General features: G+C 38.6%; 3 non-coding genes across 3 annotated transcripts; all 3 read left to right on the forward strand.

Annotated features, from left to right (window-relative positions):
- Window positions 1-12,173: 12,173 nt before the first annotated feature.
- trnat-agu (transfer RNA threonine (anticodon AGU)) lies at window positions 12,174-12,247 on the forward strand. The gene has a single exon. It is a non-coding gene; the product is annotated as a tRNA-Thr (tRNA).
- Window positions 12,248-13,566: 1,319 nt separating this feature from the next.
- On the forward strand, window positions 13,567-13,640 carry trnat-agu (transfer RNA threonine (anticodon AGU)). The gene has a single exon. It is a non-coding gene; the product is annotated as a tRNA-Thr (tRNA).
- Window positions 13,641-14,012: 372 nt separating this feature from the next.
- Window positions 14,013-14,094, forward strand: trnas-gcu (transfer RNA serine (anticodon GCU)). The gene has a single exon. It is a non-coding gene; the product is annotated as a tRNA-Ser (tRNA).
- Window positions 14,095-14,546: the final 452 nt, after the last annotated feature.

A 14,546-nucleotide genomic window follows, 5' to 3' on the forward strand; every position in this document is an offset into this window, starting at 1 on the left:
ATGATCTATGTAAGGTTCATTTCAATTGTTCGTTCATGTTCTAGCATATTAGTAGGTAAAAATAATACCAGACATCATATCATTCTTGTTATAAATCATTCTCAATTTAAAGCTTGCTCTATGTTGTTGTTTTCATTAAAAGGAGAATGTTTGAGTTATATTAGAACATAATGTGAAAGATATTTAATTTTTTTTTTCCATTAGTGAAAAATGCCATCTCCATGTTTAGAGTTCTGCCATCCATGTTTCCTTCACTTTCTCTACCCCCAAAAAAGCTGGGAAACAAAACATGAGGCATTAGTTCATGGCCTTAAGGTAAAACTTTGCATTTTTACATTGCTTAAAGGAAAAATAAAGACAGTTACTGCAATTCTATCCATCTGTGACTGGCAATTTTCAGGGTTGTTTTTAATGTTAGCTACAGGAACGACATTATACATTAAACGGTTTGATTAAAAGGGCTCAACAGAATATAACAATCTTCAATTTTTAGTGATTTTTTTTGCTATTTCAATTACAAGCTGTGTATAACTGCTTCTGTTAAAATTAGCACATTAATTCAGTATTATAAATAAGTAAATGTATAATAAATCTGTATAGGACTACAGAGGATAAAATAAATTCAGTCTATTTTCTTTGTTGGTTTTTGTTTGTCTTGAAGACCTCTGAGAATCCTAATACCTTTCTACAGCAAAGACTGACCACTGACTAGCGATGCCCTTATTGTGGACCAAGATAACTGCATGCTAGCTAGCTATTGGAAGTGAGTCTGTGACAACTTTACCTCAGGAAATGTTGCAGGAAAGTATCATGTACCTTATGGCATACTATTATGCACTACTGTACATCTAACATATCCTAAGTGCATTGCTGCTGTCCTCCCTGCAATTCAAACTGAAATATTACTGGACACAATTTGAAGGGAAAATACAAATATGCTAGAAGAAAAATTGTGTGAGCCAAATGTAGAACAGGAAATGCATGTCTATGATGTACCGTATGTAAATTACCATAATATTTGAAAATTAATTAGATAAATTGTAAATAATTTGATATTTTGTGGATTTTAACGTTAGGTTGTATTTTCTTTGTCCTGTTTTTTGGCCACTGTTTTTACCACTGTTAAAATTTTGTTTATGTAATTATGTTTGTTATGCATTTCTGACTGTGACAAGATGAGACAGTCCTGAACTACAATGTACAATAATGATATGGATATGACATTTGTGTTATATACAAGGTAATCTTCCTGTGTCAAATAATTTTCATGTGCTTAAGTTTTTCTGTTTCTGCATTGTAAACACAGCAGTAGTGTGTAATGTATGTAATACTTAAATAAAGAGCAATGCTAATGATTGTCTTTATTGTAAGTTATTTTATCTATTCAGGAAGCCAATATATATCTGGAAATTATATATTAATTATGTGTCTTGAATGTAGGTATGAATTCCAAATTCAAACCTCTGCTAAAATATTTGGTTTCAATTTGAAATGAAGACCATCCTAAAATGAGAGCACTGTGCTACTTTTACCTTATTCTTTTGTAGGTGGACTGAAATTTGTTGTATATATCATGCAAATATAGCTTAGTATGTGTTGAAAATTAACTACTTTCAGGATTTTTTAAAAATCCAAGTCAATATATCTCACCCCATTTGCATATAATTTTGCTTATTTCAAGCATTTATTTCTTAATAATCGTATATTTTTTTCTTATTCTGTGATTTTTGTAAAATAATTTTCCTGTTTTAAGATATATGCTCTGAGATTAAATAAAAATTGGACTACCTATTTCAAGATGAGCTACCTTGTTTCAAGTAACAAGACTTTCTTTCTCCAATGGTATTAAGAATTTTCCACTTATACTAGTGATTTATTCTCTTGTTCCTTGGCCTTCATTTTTCAGTGTGCTAAAATTAGGAATGCAAAACAGCTGAATTAAAAATTATTTTCTAATATTCAGTGTATTTCCACCATAGAAAGTCTAATCTCAAGTAATTTGTTCTAAAAAACAGCATTTTCTACTTATTTCAAACCTTTGAACACCTATCAGAGCTTTCTTATTTCTAGACTGGAACTAACTTATTTTAAGATTTCTTGGCAAGTAAAATTATCTTGCTGCATGGACAGATAATTTCATTAATATTAAGTCATTTTCTCCTGAAATTCAGTGTTTTTATCTTATTTCTAGGCTAAGTTTTTTTGCAGTGTGAGTGGTCTGTTTTCTAAAGTGAAGCGTTTTTTATTGCTACGGATCTGATTACCGTGAACCAGTAACTCTTAAGGACGAGCTTCATGAGACGTCACAAAATTCTGAACTAGATTGTTTAGTGTTTTGAGGTTTACAATTTTACTGGTTTCGTGTTTCATGGTAATGCCTTTTACTTTCATACATGTTTTGCCTTGTGCTGTTTTATACCTGTACGTCTTTGGACCATCTGATGCAAATTCTGTAATATAAACACCAGGATTTAACTCACTGGTGAGCTCTCCTTAATAGTCACCCAGAGGTGGATTGTACTGACCAGGTTGAGAAGTAATAATAACCAAGTCAGTGTTGTGGTACAACATCCTTACTCCCGGACTGTCCAGTAAATTGTACAACTCTAACCGGGCATAGGCAGTTGTGAAAGCAGCAATAACGACATTAACGCTACCAGGTAGGGTGTACTTTACATCGGTGTACTTCCACTGTATTTGAGCAATTTCATCGCCGAAAAATTCAAAATAAGAAACATGATACTGTTTGGAGAAAATATATTGCAAGAATTCATCGACGTCCTTGACTAAGCTAGTAGTGAGATGGAGAGGCTTCTGCCCAAATTTTCCCCAAAGAGAATTTAAAAACAACTTTGAAATCTGTCTTTTAGCCGGATTTTTGGTGATGTTATTGCGATCCATTTGTACATCTTCCTTCTAAAACAGGGGTGGGCAGATTCAGTCCTGGAGGGCCGCAGTGGCTGCAGGTTTTTGCTCCAACCCAATTGCTTAATAAGAAGCCCCTATTGCTCAAGTAACACTTCAGCTTCACTTTAGTTGTCTCGCTTGTTAAGATTTTGAACCCTTATTGCTTATTTTAGTCTTAAACAGCTGTAGTCTTGGTTTTTAATTGCTCCTAATTAGCAATACCATGCAAATGACAAAAGAGATCAGCATTTCTCCATTTAGCTTGTTTTCATTTACACCTGTGTGTATTTATCATGCACTATTTGGTTTAATTAAATATTTGGAAGGAAAGTGAAGAGAAAAAAGTGAAGCACTGAGAATTACTCATCTGTTTTAGACTTCAAATCATTTGGATGATATCCTTAGAAAGGAAAATAAATGTAGGATATGAGAATGACCTGACATGGCAGAGTTAAAGCACTAGCAAACCATGCAATTAAATAATTGACAAGGATTGGTTTTTAATTAAGCAACTGGGTTGGAACAAAAACCTGCAACCACTGCAGCCCTCCAGGACTGAAACTGCCCACCCCTGTTCTAAAATATACTGGTCTCGAGAAGCCTCATCCGTACACCAGGTATGTTAAACCGATGTCCCCCTGCTTGCCTCTTAGATGAAGCTTGATATAGTCCGAGAATAGTTCAGAAGTACGTTCAGGGTAATGGCGGTCAGAATACCTTTAACTCTGGCATTGCCGTCAAGAAAAAAGGAACCCTTCTTTACTTCCAAGGTTTAGAGCATGCCGAATGTTCACATTTTTTGTTTCACAGAGATACAATAACCATTGAATAGATGCAATCGAATTGTTTTTCTGACTACTAATGTAATGGTCAGAAGGAATTATACCGATAGATTTTGGAGGCATACAGTTTTGCCTGTACATGGCCATACATAGAGAGGGTCATGTATTGAAATGGGTCAATATTGCCAATTTTGATGACCTTGTCCCTAAATTTGATGCATGCGGTTCTAAGAATTTCAATGTCATTTTTAGTACTAGGGTGTTGTACCGTGTTAGCTTTTCTCTACATTCATAAAGGCTAAGCAAAATGACACCTTTCATTGGCTAACTAAAAAGATTACAATATGCAAGCTTTCGAGGCAACTCAGGCCCCTTCTTCAGGCAAGATGTAATGATTACATCTTACCTGAAGAAGGGGCCTGAGTTGCCTCGAAAGCTTGCATATTGTAATCTTTTTAGTTAGCCAATAAAAGGTGTCATTTTGCTAGGCTTTTCTGTAATGTCATTTTTACAATAAAAAGCCATCTCCTCTTTAAAATTAAAAATGCCATGTTTGACACTCTCATACCAGGTAAAAAATTCTTCATTTTCTTTTGTCACCATGCTCTGGACGCTGTAGCATTCAGGCTCAGGATATGGTCCGATATAATCCTGGTTTTCAGCCTTATTGAACAAATGGGGGAAATACCCTTTTTCGTCTTCAAACCCCATGGCTGTAGGCATGACACTCAATTTCATTGTTACATTTTATAGTTTCTTTAAATTTTTAATTCATAACCCTCATCTGTGAAACACATCAACTTATTTCCTTGAGTAGTAACCCGAGGGTTCACTCCGTTTTCAATTAAATACTTCATTAAAAAGTACCCGTCGTAACCTTTTGAATTGTGAGCTATGAAGGTATAGCCTTGATACTTGGGACGACGGTATCTAGCAAAGAACTGGTATACACTATCTTTACCCGCCCAGAACCAGGATTTTCCCCGCAAGGATCTACAGTATACATAATTCGGAATGTGCACACCCGTTTCTTGCCAACTTTCAAAATCATAAAACACATTTCTCACACAGCTCCCCAGAATTCAAGGCTTCTATAAAGCATTGATGGTTTTCTGCATCATTTTCAATTTTTGATTTACAAGCATGGAATTCCTTGGGGCGACATTTATGGGTTTTTGAGGCAGCATTGACTGTGTAAGTTTTGTAACACAGGGAACACATTTTTGCAGTGTCGCAGGCTGCTTCAATGTCATTGGTCTTGTCATTAAATTTACACTCTAAAAAGAGAAAAAGGGCTCTTTTTGATTTAAGGTAATTTTAGTAGTTGTAATGAACTATATTAATATGTTTGTTCACCTACTGTAATTTTTTGCCTTACTTCAAATTGAAAAACCTTGCTGTCACTTAATGTAACTTCTTCTATTTAGTCTAAAGCAAAAAATCACTTTGGAGACCTTGCTGGCTCCGACCCCAGTGATGTCACGTCCGGGCTTGCACCAATGGCAGAAGACCTACATGAGCCCGACCCCTTTCACTTCACTTCCTGTCTCCCCCTTTAAAAGCCTCCATCTTTTCCCTATTCCCTCAGTTCTGTTTAGACTCGGTTTTGTGCACATCAGTGCTGTATTATTTTGAAAAGCAACTTTGCAGCCAGGAAACCAAATTATACGGGTGGCAGTCCCAAACCTTTATATGACTCTGTCTCGAGTTTGTGACTATATATATACATTTTATGTATACTATATAATGTTATGTAATGTTCAAAATATAAGGTGTATTTAATATATGTTTATATAATTATTTCAGGGCGGCACGGTGGCGCAGTGGGTAGCGCTGCTGCCTCGCAGTTGGGAGATCTGGGGACCTGGGTTCGATTCCCGGGTCCTCCCTGCGTGGAGTTTGCATGTTCTCCCCGTGTCTGTGTGGGTTTCCTCCGGGCGCTCCGGTTTCCTCCCACAGTCCAAAGACATGCAGGTTAGGTGGATTGGCGATTCTAAATTGGCCCTAGTGTGTGCTTGGTGTGTTGGTGTGTTTGTGTGTGTCCTGTGGTGGGTTGGCACCCTGCCCGGGATTGTTTCCTGCCCTGTGTTGGCTGGGATTGGCTCCAGCAGACCCCCGTGACCCTGTGTTCGGATTCAGCGGGTTGGAAAATGGATGGATGGATAATTATTTCAAATAGATATTTTATGTATAATTTATAAACATTTTTTGTGAAAAGCTTATAAATTATTGTGTATTTAATATGTATATATATGTATTGGGCGGCACGGTGGCACAGTGGGTAGCGCTGCTGCCTCGCAGTTGGGAGACCTGGGGATCTGGGTTCACTTCCCGGGTCCTCACTGCGTGGAGTTTGCATGTTCTCCCCGTGTCTGCATGGGTTTCCTCCGGGCACTCCGGTTTCCTCCCACAGTCCAAAGACATGCAGGTTAAGTGGATTGGCGATTCTGAATTGGCCCTAGTGTGTGCTTGGTGTGTGGGTGTGTTTGTGTGTGTCCTGCGGTGGGTTGGCGCCCTGCCCAGGATTGTTTCCTGCCTTGTGCCCTGTGTTGGCTGGGATTGGCTCCAGCAGACCCCCCGTGACCCTGTGTTTGGAGTCAGCGGGTTGGATAATGGATGGATATATATGTATTTTTTGTGAAATGTTTGCTCTGAATATTTACAGAAAAAACATGTTCAAGGAATGACCAAAAAATTGATTTTTGTGTTGCAAATATTCAGTAATAAATCTAAAAGAGTTTTGCTATAGCTGGTTCAGTAACATTCACCACCATTAGATCAGTTTAAAAACATGTTTCATGTTTGAAGGCACTGTACAAAATGTAGCACTAATTTTAAAATAAATTTGCTTCCATTGTTTAAAGCAAAGCATTGTTGTGGTTTGTTTTATTAAAAACAATTTCACCCTAACAAACAGTGAATTCAACACCATATAAAGAAAATATTTAGTTGAGTCCAATTAAGAATTTAAGTTGGCATTACAGTGAATACAATAATGGACAGAATTTTAATTTGAGTTCATCCATCCATTATCCAACCCGCTATATCCTAACTACAGGGTGACGGGGTCTGCTGGAGCCAATCCCAGCCAACACAGGGCACAAGGCAGGAAACAAACCCCAGGCAGGGCGCCAGCCCACTACAGTTGATTTGAGTTTTTAAAGAAATTTGGTTTGAGCTAAATACATTTTTTTGCTTTTATTCAAGTTTTTGAAAAGGTTAAAACAAACTCAAACGAATTAAGTTTACTTAAATACTTTTTAAAATTTGAAAGAAATCAATTAAATTGCTTGTTACCTTGTGAAGTAATTTATTTAGGTCGATCCAACAAAACATTTTTTACAGTGTAGGAATCGTATGCTGAATTAAACAAAATTGGGACTGGCAGTAATGATTGCAATCAACACACTTGATAAGTTCTTCATTGATCGGCCTGCAATCGGGGGATAAACAGACGTTGCAGGGGCCTTCACAGCAATGGCTAAGGATTGAGTGGTAGCTTGTGTAACAGTAGTTACACAAGTATTTCACACCCAGAAAACCCTTTAAATTCCAAATGCCATAGTAATGGTTGTCATGCAAATATATAAAATATGTTTTAGGGTTTCTACCGTGGGACCTTTCAAATTTAAAAAAATTTTAATTTCTTGGGCATCTGTACCAGACAAGAATTTTAATATCCAGCAAGTTTTCAAATTTATGAACGTCTGCAAAGGACACTTTTTCATGCTCAGATAGTCCAGCCCTGCTCTGAAGGTTTTATACTTCACGAATACATAACTGCAGATTTTTGTCTGTACTAGTCTTCCATTAGGGTAAGCAGACAAAAGGCAAAACAGAGCTGATTCCCATAATTATAAGAAATAATTAAATGCCTCACTTTCTTTCTGACTGTTTCATGATTGAGTAAAGCGGACCCCTTGCGAGCGCCGTTAGCACCCCCGCTAGGTGACCGAACAATCTGTATGACTACCATCAGAGACTCATCTGCTAATACACTCGCGTGACTCTGAAGAAGATTCTTTATCTGCTGAGGAAAATTGTCTACATTAACATTAGTTCCAGTCATCTGTATAAAAACACTAATAGGTAAGGAATCAGCACGCAATTCTAACTGTACAACATCTTGTGGATTTAAAGTACCCGAAAAACTATCCAGAATCCTTTGCAGCATCTCTTAAACACATCCTCGTTAGACTCTAGTTTATAGGCATCAGTGAAATTTCAGGGGTGTCTTAGTTCTGTATTATTAAATGCAAGTCTGTCGATCTGATGAAAAATGCTCTGATTGTCAGCACTAAAGACAGCAGAGGGACCGGCCATAACTGTTATGCCTGAAGTAGAAGTGGATGAGGGTTTAGACACAACAGAACCACATAACAGGCAAAACTGAGGAGTTTGAAGGGATAGCTACAAGTGGCGGTAGAACAGGGGCTGAGGAAACAGTGACTGAAACAGAGGGCTTAGCTACAGCAGAGAGGCCCATTGGGCATACTGAAACAGGGGGTAAGACTGAAACAGAGGGGTTAGCTACAAATGGACATACTGGATCAGAGGTGTTAGCTACAGGGACTGAAGCATTAGATACAACATAAGGAATAGAGGGGTTAGCTACAGATGGGGACACTGAAACAGATGTGTTAGCTACAGGGACTGAAGCAGAGGGGGCTGAGGAGACAGTGACTGAAGATACAGTGAATGGAGCAGTGGGGCTAGCTGCAAATGGCGTGACCAGAGCAGAGGATGTAGTGACTGAGACAGAAGTAGAGGATACAAAAGGTTTAACTGAAACGGATGTAACCAAGGGGACAGCGGAGACTGGTGTAACCATACTCTGAGAGACAACAGCGTTCCGGGTGGTTGGAACAAAAAGCTGAGCATTTGCAGAACCCATGGTGTTTGTTAAACCATGACCCGTTTGAGCATTCATGTTTTCGGTCAAAGACCTCTGAACCCTTTCTAACAAATTATTTAATGTCAGCATTTTATCATGGGTGGCTACTGGACGCAAGGTTTCTACAAGGCAGTCAAGCTGGTCAAATGGGAATGGTAACAGGTGAAGGAACTCTCATGGTAGCTATTATATTATTCATTTGGGTCATGTTTTGATTTTGCCAATTAATATATTCCAATTCATTAAAATATCAGGGAGGAGGAGGAGTAGGCATTTTTGGGGGTCAAATAGAGTAACTAAGTTCATACACCATATTATGCAATAACCCAACATTTTGAGAACCGCTCCAAGCGTCGACGTCCTCACTTGCACGCCTCTTCCTGCTTTTACCTTCGCAACTCATATTGCTTGTCATTATTTGGGGAACAAGTTTTCTAAAATAGAGTACAATAAAATAGCCTTATCACGCAAATCTGGAGAAAGGGGTATAAGGTCCGGTAAGGCACTTTGAAAATCCAACAGAACTCGGTCGATTTCAGCCTTCAGCTCGGCAGCCTTAGCCCTGGCATCAATTCTTTCGGATTCGTGGACTATTTGGGTGAGAAATCTGGGTGATGATACAAACTGCGGTGAATACCTAAGTATCTGATTCAGTAATCCTGGCGACAAAAATAAAAAACAAACATTTGCAGCACGCTCGGACGCGGCGTGAAAGAGATGTTCAATAATAGACTGTCCAAGGGCCTTTGCGCCAACTTCAGAGGATGACTGGAACCTTCGGAAGAATAACCACTCTTCGGAAGAGTTGAGGGTTCTGTTAAAAATTATATATTCAACTTCCAATGCCTTATTTTTCATACACCGGAATCCTCAGGTGAAAGTAGTACTTACGAGGTTCTGGGGACGCTTTATCTTTCTTATCCGAGACAGAATTTTTTGTCTCAAAATAACAATCTGTGGTAGATATTAACTCTTCCAATTGCGTGCTTGTTAGATGTAAAGAAGAATACAGGTCGGCCTCCGATTCTTCTACAAATAAAATATAAAGTATTAAGTTTGTACGCACTTAAAGACATTTCCATTAAAAAGTAATCAGTCTGAAAGTGCTTATAAAGTAATGTTGGTACATTTCCATTAAAAGTAATCAGTCTGAACGTACTTTTAAATTAAAAAGTTTGTGCATTTCCATTAAAAAGTAATAAGTCTGTATGTACTTTTAAAATATTAAATCTGTATGGTCTTACAAACAACATTTCAATTTAAAAGTATACTTTTAGAGCAGCCAACGGGGCAGAAACTGCAGCCTTCTTAAATAAGAAAGATACCTCATTTGTAAAATCTGAACATTACAAATACTTAGTTTTTTTTATTTAAAAATCAGAAAACCTACCTCCTGGTGAGAAGTTCTTGGAGATTGCTCTTCGTCACTGGAACTGTCTGATTTATAAAAGACAATCACTTCATCAGTTTGAAGAGAGACGAGCATTAACAGCACATATTTCGATAATCTACACTTACCAACAATCACAAAAGTATTTTTTCAATTGTCTGCCATTGTGGAAGAAAAAGCGAAATTGCCTACCTTTTGGAAAGTTCACCGAAGCACTTGTATGCTGAAAAAAGTTAGCGTGTCGATAGACAGCGAAGCAGAGCTCATTATGTTGCCCGTCATGCTTTGTCCCGCCTTGGAAGGGCGGAGCGACACGCCCTGTACATTTGGGAGAAAGCTACTAGGTGAAAAGCTGCTGCTGTAACGCTTCCTCAAGGTGGAGGAACTTTTGGCAGCAAAAAAACCTCATTAAAGCGCTCATGTATGTAAATGTAACATCTACACAATAGGAAAAAGCTCCCCGTTATTTTTTATTTTGATTCTCTCTGCTTGAAAATTAGTTTAACTTGTTTTACCGAGAGATCGTTGTGCTAAACGCAGACGTTTTAATAACTTTTCTTACAATCTTTTAAAGTTGATTGTGTATTTTGGTATATAGGAGAGATTCGTTAGTAGGAAATAGTTAATCTAATAACTTTGTTTTCAAACCATCTGAATGTGAATCAAAGTCTATTTTGACATTTACCCGATTAACGAGGCTAAAATTCAGCATCGGTAAGTAGGGGGTTTGTATTCCGAATATAAACAGCTTTTTATCACGTACCATAAAGAACTGGGGGTTCGTTCGGAATGTAAACAGAGACAGCGAGCATCCGTTGATCGTTGTGCTGAACGCTGAAGTTTTTAAAGTTGATATAAACGGGGGATACGTTCAAAGGAATGTAAAAAAGTCTTTTAACATTTAATTGATTATCGCTTTTAAAAAACAGTCTTGTGATTAAGTTCGCAGAGAGCCAGGGAACTAATTCGAACGGGTGCTGAAAAATGTGTTATGGATTTTTTTTAGTAAAAAACAGATTTAAGACTTGTCTTCAGAAGGAGTGAATATTTTCTTAATTGCTTTGAATTGCGGTGCGAATAACATTTACGTTAAAACTTTATGATATAAAAAATAGAACACATTGAAATTAGATTAAGTACGCCGGGGGCTCATTAAGACTTTTCTTAATTGTTTAGGTTAATGACATGAAAACAAGCGTTTATTATCATGAAAACAGAAAGGCGCTGACTTCTACGCTCCGTCTTGTTACGGCAAGGTAATTAAATTAAAGTGTAACGAGACATGGTCTGAACGATCATATAGTTAAAACAATTGGACACATTCGCCATGGCGAATTCCTGTTGGGGATGTAATTAAAATTGCTGCAATGTCTGTGAATCTTATTGCTAAGGCTTAAAACAGCAAGTATGCATTTTTAGAGTATTTTCTTAATTGTTTTGAATCTGTAAAATATAAAAAGATGCACACAGGCATGAGAAGTGATTATTTTATATCGTTTTTTAGAAAGATACACACATGCCTGGATTTGTAAGATAAGGGTATATTTCACCTGCGTGGAGTTTGCATGTTCTCCCCGTGTCTGCGTGGGTTTCCTCCGGGCACTCCGGTTTCCTCCCACATTCCAAAGACATGCAGGTTAGGTGGATTGGCGATTCTAAATTGGCCCTAGTGTGTGCTTGGTATGTGGGTGTGTTTGTGTGTGTCCTGCGGTGGGTTGGCACCCTGCCCGGGATCGGTCCCTGCCTTGTGCCCTGTGTTGGCTGGGATTGGCTCCAGCAGACCCCCGTGACCCTGTGTTCGGATTCAGCGGGTTGGAAAATGGATGGCTGGATGGATGGTATATTTCACTTAATTTTAATTTCTTAATCTAGTGTTTATTAAATGAAGCCATGTCTCATAAATTTCATAATTTAGAGCAGGGAAGTGAATATTTTATATCGTTTTTAGAAAGACATACATGCAAGATAAGGGTATATTTCACTTAATCTGGTGTTTATAAAATGAAGCCATGTGTCATAAGTTTCTTCATTTATAAATCATATTTTCATAAATTATATTAATATTTTCATAAATCATATTTTGGGGCGGGGCTTAAGGTCATCAATCGTTAATATCATCCCCTGTGACAGTTCCTTGCTGATAGTACTATTCTGTTTTACAGAGTGAAATGGAAAGTTGGCAAGTGAGTGTCTGATGTAAGGCGCCGTGGCTTAGCTGGTTCAAGCGCCTGTCTAGTAAACAGGAGATCCTGAGTTCGAGTCTCAGCGGTGCCTGCTCTTTGTTAAACTCCTTTGATTGGGTTTTCATGTTGGCTCTCGGATGTGTCTGAGAACGTTGCGAGGAACAAGTTAGCTTTGTCCGTTTCAGTGCCAAAGACGGTGATGGAGCAGAGATCTCAGCTTTAATTCTCAATGCTTTGGCCAGTGAACGAAAGAGAGGAAAGCGAAAGCCTGCCTACTTGCCTGACGTGTAACAGATTGTCTGTAGCAAGGCAGCAATGAGAGAGAACAATTGATCACGACATAAGTGCAGATGAAGTGTGCGTGTTTAAACATAGATCTTAGCATTAAGCCTTACCAGATCTGTTAATTTGAATATAGCAGGAATGGACAGAAGGAAAGATGCATTTTTCATGTGACAAAGTGGCCGAGTGGTTAAGAGGATGGACTGCTAATCCATTGTGCCCTGCACGCGTGAGTTTGAGTCCCACCCTTGTCGAAACCTTAAGAGTCTATTATCGTTTCTGCAGCTATCAGTGCCAGCAGTTCAGTTTCAAGAAGAAAATATTTCGACGCTGCTTTCTGCAAATGATCCCACCTGCCTCTGAACACAAAGAGTGCCTCTTATGGGAGTTTCTCAATCCGAGCAACACCTGATGCTCACCTGCAGTTTCTTTGTCCATAGCTCACAATCGAAGTATTCTACCCTAAGCATTCTGTTTAACAGTGTGAAATGGAAATTTGGCAAGTAAGGTTCCCCAGTGGGGCGCCGTGGCTTAGCTGGTTAAAGCGCCTGTCTTGTAAACCGGAGATCCTGAGTTCAAATCTCAGAGGTACCTTCCTCACTATACTTCCTTCAATTTCTTTTCTACAGTACACGCACAGCTGAATCCTTGGCAAAATGAACTTGAAATCAGACTGCGTTCAAACCTTGCCGCATACTTTCCCGGAAAAACTAATAGGTTTTTACGTTTTTTATTGTATTTTTTATTGTATTTTTTATTGTATTTTTTTTAAGTTGACAAAAGAGAATGGAAAACCTAGATGAAGAAATGACATTAAGGTGCCTTTGAAGATGAAGACTGCTTTTCTCAGTTACGTGAGTCTGTTGTGTTTTTCAGATGACCTCTTGACCGTCCTCATCACGGATTATGCGAACGTTTTCTCTTAATCGAGCGCTTCCTTTGAACATTGGATTCAAACAACATAAGGCAAATTTTCCTCTTTCCAAAAGCGACTGATTATGGAACTGCTCTTGCTGAAAGTGCGTTCTCCTTTCAAATGCTTTTATTACAAAGAGGTGGACATTTGCTGCATGTTAACTGACTATTAGAGCTACGAGGTCACAATGCTAGGATCTCATTGAGACATCAGGCGCCGTGGCTTAGTTGGTTAAAGCGCCTGTCTAGTAAACAGGAGATCCTGAGTTCGAGTCTCAGCGGTGCCTGCTCTTTGTCATATTCCTTGGAGCGGATTTTCTTCTTGCCGCTCGGATGTGCCTGGAAACTTTGCAAGGAATATGTGAGTTTTGTCCGTTTTAGTGCAGAAGTCGGAGGTGGAGCGGAGTTCTCAGCTTTAATTCTCTTTGCTTTGGCCAGTGAACAACAGAGAGAAAAGCGAAAGCCTGTCTGCTTGCCTGCCGTTGTGATGTGTAACAGATTGCTCTGTAGCAAGGCAGCAATGAAAGAAAACAATTGATCACTATTTGAGTGTAGATGAAATGTCCGTGCTTAAACGTAGAGCGTGGCATGATCCTTTATCAGATCAGTGAATTTGAATTTAGGAGGAATGGCCAGAAGGAAAGGTGATTCGCTCACGTGACAAGTTGGCCGAGTGGTTAAGGTGATGGACTGCTAATCCATTGTGCTCTGCACGCGTGGGTTCGAATCCCACACTTGTCGTGACTTTAAATCTTATAGTCTATTGTCCTTTATTCAGCTATCTGTGCCAGCAACTCCAATTCAAAAAGAAAATATCCCCACGCTGCTTTCCGCAAATGAAAGAGAACAATTGATCACGATATGAGTGTAGATGAAGTGTCCGCGCTTAAACATAGAGTGTGGCATGATGCTTTACCAGTTCAGTGAATTTGAATTTAGCAGGAAAGGCCAGAATGTCCTACACGTGACAAAGTGGCCGAGTGGTTAAAGTGATGAACCACTAATCCATTGGGTTATCCCTATGCAAATTTGAATCCTGCCGACTACCTTTTTTTTTTTTTTGATAGTGTCTTCAAAATCAACTTAAGTAGTCTGATTTGCTATTGTCAGTAGGCTATAAGGTAGGGAGTGAATCCCTTTATTTGTCTCAGAATACTGGACTCATCATGACACACGGTTGTTTTCCTTGATTT

This window comes from Erpetoichthys calabaricus, chromosome 5, assembly GCF_900747795.2.
Source record: "Erpetoichthys calabaricus chromosome 5, fErpCal1.3, whole genome shotgun sequence".
NCBI lineage: Eukaryota > Metazoa > Chordata > Cladistia > Polypteriformes > Polypteridae > Erpetoichthys > Erpetoichthys calabaricus.